General features: G+C 46.2%; 1 long non-coding RNA gene across 3 annotated transcripts; it reads right to left on the bottom strand.

Moving 5' to 3' along the window:
- Positions 1-8,952: 8,952 nt before the first annotated feature.
- LOC119295642 lies at positions 8,953-12,480 on the bottom strand. Of its 3 annotated transcripts, none has more exons than XR_005144137.1 (3): positions 10,956-12,480; positions 10,022-10,082; positions 8,953-9,239 (listed from the first exon to the last, which is right to left on the bottom strand). It is a non-coding gene; the product is annotated as an uncharacterized LOC119295642 (long non-coding RNA). The 3 variants fall into 3 exon arrangements; XR_005144136.1 differs by lacking the exon at positions 8,953-9,239 and adding an exon at positions 9,286-9,672; XR_005144135.1 differs by lacking the exon at positions 8,953-9,239 and adding an exon at positions 9,286-9,672 and having other exon boundaries at positions 10,022-12,480.
- Positions 12,481-12,486: the final 6 nt, after the last annotated feature.

Genomic DNA, 12,486 nt, shown 5'->3' with positions numbered 1-12,486 from the left:
TGAGAGGCAGGCTCACCACTCGGTAGGATTTTTTAACACTTAGGCGAGTACTGGACTGCAGCTAAGCCTCCGAGTGAGAGGCAGGCTCACCACTCGGTAGGAATTTTTAACACTTAGACGAGTATTGGACTGCAGCTAAGCCTCTGAGTGAGAGGCAGGCTCACCACTCGGTAGGATTTTTCAAACTTAGGCGAAACGGATTCACAGCTAAGCCTTCGAGTGAGAGGCTGGCTCACCACTTGGTGGGATTTTTTGAACTTAGGCGAAACGGATTCGCAGCTAAGCCTCCGAGTGAGAGGCTGGCTCACCACTCGGTAGGATTTTTCTTTTCAACTTAGGCGAAACGGATTCGCAGCTAAGGCACCCACTGGGGGATTTTAGAACATGTAAAAAATGAACAACAATCATTCGGAAGACTATAAAATTATGTCTTTGATAATCAAACTAAAAGGTATTTCTTATTACATCTCAACAATCTGAATGCTTAAGAGTAAAAGGGGCGGAGCAGCTCCGCATTCTAAGCGCGTGGCTCATCTTTATTGTGCTCGACGCTGAAAAGACGATATGCTCCGTTGTGGAGCACTTTGGTGACGACGACGGGGCCTTCCCAAGCAGGAGCGAGCTTGTGTGGTTTCTGCTGGTCCACTCGAAGAACCAAGTCTCCCTCCTGAAATGCCCGACCTCTTACATTTCTGGTGTGGAATCAACACAGGTCTTGTTGATAGATGGTCAACCGTATCAAGGCCATCTCTCTTTCTTCTTCCAGGAGATCAACTGCATCTTGCCGAGCTTGTTCTGCTTCCTCTTCTGAGAAGAGCTCGACCCGGGGCGCATTGTGAAGCAAATCGCTTGGGAGTACAGCTTCGGCTCCATAGACTAAGAAGAATTGAGTTCGTCCAGTCGACCGATTAGGAGTTGTCCTCAATCCCCAAAGTACTGACGAAAGTTCATCGACCCAGGCTCCTGCTGCATGCTTGAGGTCATGCATCAATCGGGGTTTCAGTCCTTTGAGAATCAATCCATTTGCTCTTTCAGCCTACCCATTCGACTGAGGATGGGCGACTGAAGCGTAATCGACCTTGTGCCTTGGGAAGCACAAAAGGCTATGAACTCGTCAGAGTCAAAGTTCGACCCATTATCCATGATGATGCTGTGCGGAACACCATATCTGAATGTCAATTCTCTGATGAAGCTTACAGATGTACTTGCTTCAAGGTTTTTAATGGGCTTGGCTTCAATCCATTTGGTAAACTTGTCGACTGCTACTAGCACATGGGTAAACCCACTCCTGCCAGTCCTCAGAGGTCCAACCATATCCAATCCCCAGACAATGAAGGGCCAGACGAGTGGAATAGTCTTCAGAGCTAACGCAGGCTTATGGGACATGTTGGAGTAAAACTGACAGCCTTCACATTTGTCTACTATTTCCTTCGCCATCTCGTTGGCCTGTGGCCAGTAAAATCCGGCTCGGTATGCTTTGGCCACGATGGTCCGAGAGGATGCATGGTGACCACAGGTCCCCGAGTGAATATCATTGAGGATCATTTGGCCTTCTTCTGGCGTGATGCATTTCTGACAGACTCCAGTTACACTTTCTCTGAACAACTGACCTTTTATCACACTAAAGGCTTTAGATCGTCGGACGATCTGTCGAGCCTCTTCTTCATCCTCTGGAAGCTCCTTCCTAAGAATGTATGCGATGTATGGCACTGTCCAGTCGGGAGTGACGACCAAAACTTCCATGACTAAGTCGACCACGACTGGGATTTCGACTTCAGTCGGATCTGTGGCGCTTTTAGGCTGTGTGGAATCTTCAGTGAAAGGATCTTCTTGAACTGAAGGCGAATGAATATGCTCCAAAAACACATTGCTGGGAATGGCCTCTCTCTTATATCCTATCTTTGCCAATTCATCTGCAGCTTGATTTTTTAGTCGGGGTATATGGTGAAGCTCCAACCCTTCAAACTTCTTTTCCAACTTTCTTACTGCATTGCAATAACCAGTCATGGCCGGGCTCCTGACATCCCACTCTTTCATCACTTGATTAACCACCAAATCCGAGTTGCCATAGACCATAAGGCGACAGACGCCAAGTGAAATGTCCATATGCAACCCGTATAAAAGTGCTTCATATTCAGCTTCATTGTTGGGGGAATCAAAATGAATCTGGAGAACATAGCTAAGCTTGTCTCCACGGGGAGATACCAATACTACCCCAGCACCTGAACCATTCAGCAACTTGGAGCCATCGAAGAACATGGACCAATTCTCTAAGTGAACTTGAGTCGGCAGCTGCTGCTCAATCCACTCGGCAAGGAAATCTGCAATTGCTTGGGACTTGATAGCTTTCTTTGCCTCAAACTTGATATCCAATGGAAGGAGTCCAATCGCCCATTTTGCCACTCGACCAGTTGCATCTCTGTTGTTCAGAATTTCAGATAATGGTGCGTCACTGACGACTGTAATGGAGTGATCAGAGTAATAGTGTGCAACCTTCTTCATGGTCATGTACATTCCATAGACAAGCTTCTGATAATGTAGATATCGCTGCTTGGATGGAGTCAAAACTTCAGATAGATATTACACTGGGCGCTAAACTTTGTAAGCCTTTCCTTCTTCCCACTCGACCGTGAGTACTGTATTGACAACTTGTCCAGTGGCTGCAATATAAAGCAGTAAAGGCTCTTTGCTGATTGGCGCAGCAAGCACCGGCTGGGTGGAAAGCAGGGTTTTGAGCTCTGCAAACGCTGTGTCGGCTTCATTAGTCCACTCAAACTTATCAGATTTCTTCATCAATCGGTAAAGAGGTAAGGCCTTTTCACCGAGACGAGAAATGAATCGACTGAAGGCGGCCAAACAACCAGTAAGCTTCTAAACATCATGCACACGCACAGGGCGTTTCATTCGGAGGAAGGTACCAAATTTTTCTGGATTTGCACCGATCCCTCGTTCAGAAACGAGGAAACTGAGTTACTTTCCACCTGGAACTCCGAATGTGCACTTTGACGGATTAAGCTTGATATCATACCTTCTTAGGTTGGCAAAGGTTTCTGCGAGGTCAGTCAGTAGGTCGGAACCTTTACGTGACTTAACCACAATGTCGTCCATGTATGCTTCCACATTCCGACTGATTTGAGTGAGCAGGCACTTCTGAATCATCCTCATGAATGTGGCTCCGGCATTTTAGGACCAAATGGCATGGTGACATAGCAAAAGCACCCGAATGAGGTGATGAAGGCTGTTTTTATTTCATTGGGACCATACAGTCGGATCTGATGATACCCAAAATATGCATCTAAAAAAGACAAGTGCTCACACCCTGCAGTCGATTCAACAATCTGATTGATGCGGGGGAGAGGAAAATGATCTTTCAGGCAGGCCTAATTGATGTGCTTGAAATCGATGCACATACGAAGTGAATCGTCCTTCTTAGGGACCATGACTACATTGGCAAGCCACTCGGAGTGGTAGATCTCTTGGATGAACTCTGCTTCTAGGAGCCGAGCCACTTCCTTGCCAATTGCCTTTCTCTTCTGCACGGCGGACCGCCGAAGATGCTCTTTGACAGGTTTTACCTTGGGATCAACACGCAAACGGTGCTTATCCAGTTCTCTGGGTACACCCGACATGTCGGAAGGTTTCCATGCAAAGATGTCCCAGTTCTCACAGAGGAACTAGATGAGCGCTTCTTCCTATTTGGTGTCGAGTGTCGTTGAGATATGAGTCGGTGCGGCATTGGGATCGGTCTGGTGAATATGAATCGGCTTCTTTTCACCAGACGACTAAAATGCAGAATCTATGGCAGGCTTCTTAGCTCGGAGCAAATCACTCGGATCTGCATTCTTCTGATATTCTTGAAATTCAACTGTTGCCATTTATGCATCGGCAATTTTGGAACCCTTGTGGAAGCATTCCTCCGCTTTCTGCCGATTGCCAGTAACTGTGATCACACCTCTGGGGCCAGGCATCTTCAACTTGAGGTACATGTAACATTGTCGAGCCATAAAACGTGCGTAGGCAGGCCTACCCAGAATGGCATGATAAGCACTCTGGAAATCCACACCTTCAAATGTCAACTTTTCCTTACGGTAATTCTTGGAATCACCGAAAACCACGTCAAGGGCGATCTGGACGAGTGATTCGGCTTTCTTTCCAAGGATAACACCATGGAAACTCATATTGCTCTCGCTATGTTTGGACATCGGAATGCCCATCCCCTTCAAGGTTTTAGCATAAAGGATATTCAGGCCGCTACCACCATCCATTAGCACTTTGGTCAGTCTAGTGCCTTCGACCACTGGGTCGACCACCAACGCTTGCCTCCCAGGGGTGGCTATACGCGCAGGGTGATCAGACTGGTCAAACGTAATGGCTGTTTGAGACCATTTCAGGTATGTGGTCGTCGTCGCCGGAGCGACCATATTCACTTCTCTGTTGATAACTTTCAACCGACTCTTGCTCTCAACATCAGCAAAAATCATCAGGGTGGAATTGACTTTGGGATAACCGTCGTCTTCCTCTTCGTCCTCGTCTTTGTCCGACTCTTTTTCCCTCTCACTGGGTTGTTTCTCTCGGAACTACTGGATCAGGAGTCAACATTGTCGAGTGGTATGCTTAAGGTAAATTAGATTACCCTCTTCATCCTTCTTCGTATGGATGTGACACGGTAAATCCAACACATTATTTCCTGCTTGATCCTTTACCTTCTTAGGGGGCCAGGGCCCTTTAGGTTTTCCTTTAAACTTTCCTTGAGCCACTGCTGCAATCTCACCGTGCTGCAGGCTCGGCCTTACGTTTCTGTTTCTGATTGGAATTACCCCCACCGGCCTCTTGGCCGACTGGTTTACCCTTTCCGCTGCAGAGTCGATCCTCTTCTTCTCCGTTAGCGTACCGGGTGGCTATTTCCATCATCCGAGTCAGAGTCATATCTCCAGTTTGACCGAACTTCAGGACCAACTCTCGGTATTTGACGCCTTCCTTGAAGGCACACACCGCTTGATGCTCTGATACATTTTCAATGGTGTGATGCAAAGTGGTCCATCTCTGAATGGAATCCCTTAAAGTCTCACTCGGCTTCTGCACACAATGTTGCAACTCTGTCAATCCTGCTGGCCGCTTGCAAGTGCCCTCAAAAGTTTCGACGAACACTTGAGCAAGCTCTTCCCAACTGTATATACTGCCTGGGGCTAACTGAGTCAACCATGCTCGGGCTGATCCCTCTAGCATCAGAGGAAGATGTTTCATTACCACTTCATCATTCCCGCCACCAATCTGCACAAACACTCGATAATCCTCAAGCCAAGTTTCAGGCTTGGACTCTCCAGTGAACTTACTGACTTCAGTTGCCAACCTGAAGTTGTGAGGAATCACTGCAGCCCTGATGGCTCTGCTGAAACACTCTGTACCTGAAACATGCACTCTGCTGCCAGTCGGACGATCTCTGCCAGGGTCTTCTCTATGCGCTCTGTTCCGGTCAACTAGACCATGAACGAGGATAGATCTTGCATCAAAGCCTGGCTCTCTTGGGTCGACTGGTGCTCTGCGCTCGCCACTGTGATGGCATCTATCATCGTACTGCCGAGGCACATATGATGCACTCCTCGGAGGAGGCGTGGGCACTCGACGATTATTGCCGCGGTCGAGTCGGTGATCATATTGCCCACGACCTTCACGCTGCAGGGGCGATCTTGGACTGTGGGCCGACTAAACTATATCCGCTACCACGGATCTGCTATGAATCCTATTCCGCGACTAGGAAACTGTTGTGTTCTGTTCTCCTGCTGCCCGGAGTAAGGCCAGGATCTGCATAAAACCTCTGCCAGCCTCCGACTGGGAAGGTTGAATTGACTCTGCTATTCGGGCCGCAGCTGTGAGATTTTGAATCGGAGTGCGGTATACCTTAGGTGGAGGCGGGAAAAGTTGTCGTTGACTGGACTCAGGGATCCGCTCCCGAGCACGCTCGTCGAGAGCGCGCTGAAGGTTCTCCAGTCGAGTGTGCTCAGCCAAATTAGCCAAGCGCACCTCTTCCAAGGCCCGAGCCTCGAGGGTTTCTCCAACGATGGGCGTGTGGAGTGCATCCATGTTGCGGCGACGAAGTTCTTCCCTCTGCTGTGAGGAGAGGGGTTCGAGATGGTATTCCTCGTGGATGCACGACGGATCACCGCCACCATCACCGCCGTCTTCACGGCGGAAACCAGGAGGACTACATGGTCCATCGACGATCAATACTTCAGCCGCAGGGTCGCTGCTATCGCACTCGGATGCGGTCTCGGTGGAGCTAGTCGACAGATCGAACAGGTCGTGGAGAGTTTTGTCGGGCTCGATTGCCGCGACTTGATGGGTGTCTGAATGTCGAGCCACCACATGCCTCACCCACCACTGAAGCCGCGATCGACCGGATCGCTTGCGGCGGCGAATAGCAGGGAGAGAAGACACCGTCGAAGCTGACCGATACTGGGTCGACGGCTGCCGGAGAAGGATGCCGCGAAAGCACGCGCGAAAGTCCGTCGCCCCTCGGACGGGGAGCGCCTCGACGTCCAGGGGAGCTTCCTGAAGCCAAGCGGAGTCGTCGACGATGAAAACGAGCGCACCGAGACGGATCTCGCGGCCCTCAGCCAATCCACCACCAGAAACCATGATGATGGGGATCGGAAAAATTGCAACTTCACCAACAAGTCGCTAAGACACCTGCCCCAAGGTGGGCGCCAACTGTCGTGGTTCTAAGACTGACAGTAGAAAGGGGGTAGGTATGGAGAGGCAAGATCTCAGCTATGGTGAAGGTGTACACACAGGATTTACGAGTTCAGGCCCTTCACGGAGGAAGTAATAGCCCTATGTCTTGGTGCTCGGCGGCGGTCGACTGGATTATATGTGTGTGATGTTACAGGGGGTGTGAACCCTTGTCCCAGAGGAGGGGGTGGCTTATATAGAGTGCTCGAGGACCCCAGCCATCCTCCATTACAAGGGGCTTAATGTACATAAAGTAGGGGCGTTACTGATAATGCCAGCCTTAAGTGCTATTAATGACTTTAAAGACTACGGAGTGAACACCCGACCGTTGCAATGCTGAGTGACTCCTGATCTTTGGTAGGTCGAGTGATTCCTTGTATGGTCGAGTGACAATGATTAGGAGGGGTATCCGAGTGATATGATTGGTCGAGTGGATTGCACTCGACACCTTTGACTGGGGGTTCTTCGTTGCCTCTTGGACTTCTTATCTTCTAGGGTAGTGACCTTGGGCAGGACGTATAGGTCAGGCCTATGACCCTACCCCAGGTCTGTATCCTCATCAATACCGATGATCAAATCTCGGGCAAGTAACATACCGATGACAAAGGGAACAATGTATCTTGTTATGCGGTTTGACCGATAAAGATCTTCGTAGAATATGTGGGAGCCAATATGAGCATCCAGGTTCCGCTATTGGTTATTGACCGGAGATGTGTCTCGGTCATGTCTACATAGTTCTCGAACCCGTAGGGTCCGCACGCTTAAAGTTAGATGACAGTTATATTATGAGTTTATATGTTTGGATGTACCGAAGGTAGTTCGGAGTCCCGGATGTGATCACGGACATGACGAGGAGTCTCGAAATGGTCGAGACATAAAGATTGATATATTGGACGACTATGTTCGGACACCGGAATGGTTTTGGGGAGTATCGGGCATATACCGGAGTACCGGGGGGTTACCGGAACCCCCCGGGGAGACTAATGGGCCTATTGGGCCCTAGTGGAGAAGAGGAGGGATGGCCAAGGGCAGCCGCGCGCCCCCTCCCCCCATGTCTGAATTGGATAAGGAGGGGGGCGCCCCCCTTTCCTTTCCCCCTCTCTCTCTCCTTCCCTCTCCTCTCCTACTCCCACTTGGAAGGGGGTACTCCTCATGGGGCGCGCCTAGGGTGGCCGGCCCCCTCCCCTTCCTCCACTCCTTTATATACGGGGAAGGAGGCACCCCTTGGAGAGACAACAATTGATCCCTTGGATCTCTTAGCCGTGTGCGGTGCCCCCTCCACCATAATCAACCTCGATAATATCGTAGCAGTGCTTAGGCGAAGCCCTGCGTCGGTAGAACATCATCATCGTCACCACGTCGTCGTGCTGATGGAACTCTCCCTCAAAGCTCGGCTGGATCGGAGTTCGAGGGACGTCATCAAGCTGAACGTGTGCTGAACTCGGAGGTGTCGTGCGTTCGGTACTTGATCGGTCGAATCGTGAAGACGTACGACTACATCAACCGCGTTGTGCTAGCGCTTCCGCTTTCAGTCTACGAGGGTACGTGGACACACTCTCCCCTCTCGTTGCTATGCATCACCATGATCTTGCATGTGCGTAGGAAATTTTGTGAAATTACTACGTTCCCAACAGATTACTCCTTGTAGTTGATGTTAATTGATTTATTTGATGGAAGATCATATGTTTAGATCCTTAATGCATATTAATACTCCTCTGATTATGAACATGAATATGCTTTATGAGTAGTTACGTTTGTTCCTGAGGACATGGATGAAGTCTTGCTATTAGTAGTCATGTGAATTTGGTATTCGTTCGATATTTTGATGAGATGTATGTTGTCTCTCCTCTAGTGGTGTTATGTGAACGTCGACTACATGACACTTCACCATTATTTGAGACCAAAGGAAGGCATTGGGAAGTAATAAATAGATGATGGGTTGCTAAAGTGACAGAAGGTTAAACCCTAGTTTATGTGTTGCTTCGTAAGGGGATGGTTTGGATCCATATGTTTCATGCTATGGTTAGGTTTACCTTAATACTTCTTTTATAGTTACGGATGCTTGCAATAGGTGTTAATCATAAGTGGGATGCTTGTCCAAGAAAGGGCGGTACCCAAACACCAGTCCACCCACATATCAAATTATCAAAGTAACGAACGCGAATCATATGAGCGTGATGAAAACTAGCTTGACGATAATTCTCATGTGTCCTCGAAAGCGCTTTTCTCATTATAGGAACTTGTCCAGGCTTATCCTTTGCTACAAAATGGATTGGGCCACCTTGCTTACTTTTACTAGTAAGATGACCGTGCTACGCTACGGAATCACAAAAAATAAGAAAAACACAAGAATGTACTGAGACATTGATCAAATCGATCTCATATAGTTGATAGGTACACATCTAGCACAATCAAACATACTTGATAGGTACACATCTAGCACAATCAAACATAAAGTTTTCAACTAACAAAATCCTACTTCTAAGCCAACCATTTAGATCTCGCCGAACCTACAAAAATAAGGAAAATCAACAACATAAATATTTGCGAATGATGTAGGTCAAATAGTAATCAAATAACTGCACGAGAACAACTGAGCAAAATTTGACAAAACGTAAACTGCAAGTGCCGACAAGCACACATAATCCTTGAACTAAAATACACCTACTCACAACCAGAATGCGCTGAACATGCTAAATTACAGAATTTGGTCTAGCTGTTGTTGCCTTGTAACCCCGAAATAGTATTCAACATAGAGTCAATGGCATTTTTTTAAGGGGAATCTAAATCTGCCAAGGCACCATATAATGCAAATCTGCCAAGACACCATATAATGCACAAAAATCTAATTTGGTCGCGTAGTCTCTGGCTCCACTTCGAGCCCTCGGTCTCATATCTGACCATGCTATGCTAGCCCACGATATGGTGTGTTTGGTCGACTATCTGCAAAATAAGAGTCAGATAGGATTTGCTATGCCATGGAACTAAACCAATTAAGAGTACTCCCTCTGTAAACTACTCCCTCTATAAACTAATATAAGAGCATTTAGATCACTAAAATAGTAATCTAAACGCTCTTATATTAGTTAACAGAGGGAGTAATAGATAAAGATCTTATATTAGTTTACAAAGGAGTACTTCTTTAAGAAACATTCCAATAATTTGCTGGTTCATGTAGGCATATGAGTGTCTTAGAAAAAGAATAGCGATATTTTCCATGGGATTTCAACCTTATAGAACTTACACAATATCAAAATTTACTTGAGAGATTAAAAGTGAGATATGAACTCACGGGCTTTGGGACACATCATCTTGGAGTTGGAAGGCACAACTTGAAGTCATGAAAAATCTATCTACAAGCAACACTGCACTCATTAGCACATATCAGACCACAAATCAGAAGGATATTATTAATGCTACATATATTTTATCATATAGCACTTCCAAGTAGATCTCACACAACAACACAAGTACGCATATGTTTTTTTGTAAAAGTGATTATTTCAAATTATGTTAAACACAGACTAATATTTTTTCCGAAGACTGTGAAGTTAAAGTACTTGATACAAAGTGTGGGACTCGAGAACTTATCTACTAAATAATACATTTAGTCATCCTTGATCATGATCCCCTATTTACCTTACACCAAATCAGGCCAAGTACAAAAATCTGACACACGTCACAATTAAAATATGGTCTAGATACTGAATAGAAAATCTGGTACCAGCCCGAGGGATGGAGTACAGTGAATTTCAGCAAGGATGAACTGCGAGCTTCTACAAGGAATCAAACAGAAAGTCTAGATGTGCAGCTCACAAGGTGCTATGCGGATCCGCAACCGATTCATTCTAAACATTTAGCAAATCACATGTTTAGGAGAGAGCACGGTTTCAATCGCACACGTATCTGATACACATCTCTACTCCAAAAAATGACCAAATTCTTGGATCTGATAGGAGAAACACATAACTTATGGAGGGATGACTGCGGTTAGGAGCGGGCATAATGGCTCAGGGTAATTGGCATCAGCACCGCCAGGAACGACATATGTAATGATGGTATAAATAAACTTGTTCGAGCATATGGCATACCATTGGGGCAAGTTATGTTGGGCATGTTACTGCCGTCGACCATTCATTGCAAGTTGGACATAAATGGTTGGGTACGAAAATTAAGAAATATGCAAGCAGATTGTTTTGCCAGGCGGTAAAGTACAGGATACCAACCCTTTTTGTTTTCCTTTAGCACTTTGTTGGCACGAGGGCTATAACATTTGGGGCGTACGACTTGCTGCTTCTTTGACCTTGTAGTTCTTCAGCTTCAGACCTAAATCCAAGGGTTTCTCCGGAAAACTCCTAAGCTTATCGAACATCTTTTGGACCTTCCATGTAAATCATGAGTTTTCAAATATTTCAGTGATTTGGTGAGAACCAAAAATCCAAGTGTAGTTGGAGCTGATACTGAGTATATATGTGCATATGTCTGACGAAGTCATGCGATTTTATATAAAGGACATCACATAATCACTGCTGCATACATAATTGCCTGTGTTACATTCAGACAAAGGAAAAAACTGAGCTTGTAGTGTATTTAAACAAAGCAAAATGTATAGTAAGAGATGCTTCAGAATCATGTGCATATAGAAGTAGCGAGTGTACATGTGCATATACACACACAAAAAAAAATGTACCGGGCCTCTTGTAACTTTCTTACATCAATCAAGATTCTGCAAAAAAAAAGATGCCGGTAACCGACATCAAGGGAAAAAAATTGGCGTGTGAGCTGAAAAATTGGATGTGGAGCTACCAAGCAAAGGAGGGGCTTCCATGACAAAGAGACCTGCTGTAGGCGCCATCCCAATTTTTTGAACAGCGGGAGTAACAAAGAGAACTACCAAAAAATAATTTAAACACATGTATGATTTTTTTATACCAAAATATCATAAACACTAAAGCAAGTATCTAAAGTTATATTTTCTAGAAGTCCTCTGCACAAACTTCAGAACCATACATGAGAAGCAATTTTAGATGAAATGCCCTATTAGATAAATTGTTTTTTTACTGCCACCAAATTGTACTTCCTTTATACCTTGGACTACACATTGAGACTTATTTGTAGATCATTTTGTAAAATTTGCAATGAGTTGGACTCGCCTTCCTTTTTCTTATCCGAGAAAGTAAGAAAATTTATATTCCTTCTAGATGTATTTCTACAAAGAGCAACATAGAGCTGCCTGTGTGGATACTGGTTCAGGGAGGCATATACGAACATTTACAATACTCAAAATTCATCCTCAAGAAGATTCTGGATAAGTAATTGAAACCAGTGGCCACTGCTTATGGATACTATAGAAGACAGTTTCATTTGTTACCACCAGAACATCTATGCACTTGCACAAGCAAGGATTGTCTAACAGATATGAAGCAAAAACTGATGAAACGTATAGGATATTTTACTATTCGGCCACCACACCCATACCTTGGTCCTTGACAAAGAATATTATTAGTAGATGGCAATAGGAGAGCATAGTTCCTCCACGTCAACATCACAGATCAAACCAGGGATCAGACCAGCCATCTCCGAGACGGACCGACTCGATTGGAGGATGCCGCGGGTGTGGAGCTCGTGGCGCTTCAATTGCAGACGACAAAGAGGTCCTCGGGGAGCAGCTCATACTCGAATTGGAAGAACGTGGAGCACGTCGGCGAGGCCGCCGAGGATGTGTAGCGCGTAGCCGGCATACGCGAAGGTCGGCGA

Source organism: Triticum dicoccoides, chromosome 4B, assembly GCF_002162155.2.
Source record: "Triticum dicoccoides isolate Atlit2015 ecotype Zavitan chromosome 4B, WEW_v2.0, whole genome shotgun sequence".
NCBI lineage: Eukaryota > Viridiplantae > Streptophyta > Magnoliopsida > Poales > Poaceae > Triticum > Triticum dicoccoides.
This window is presented reverse-complemented; position numbering and strand designations above follow the sequence as displayed.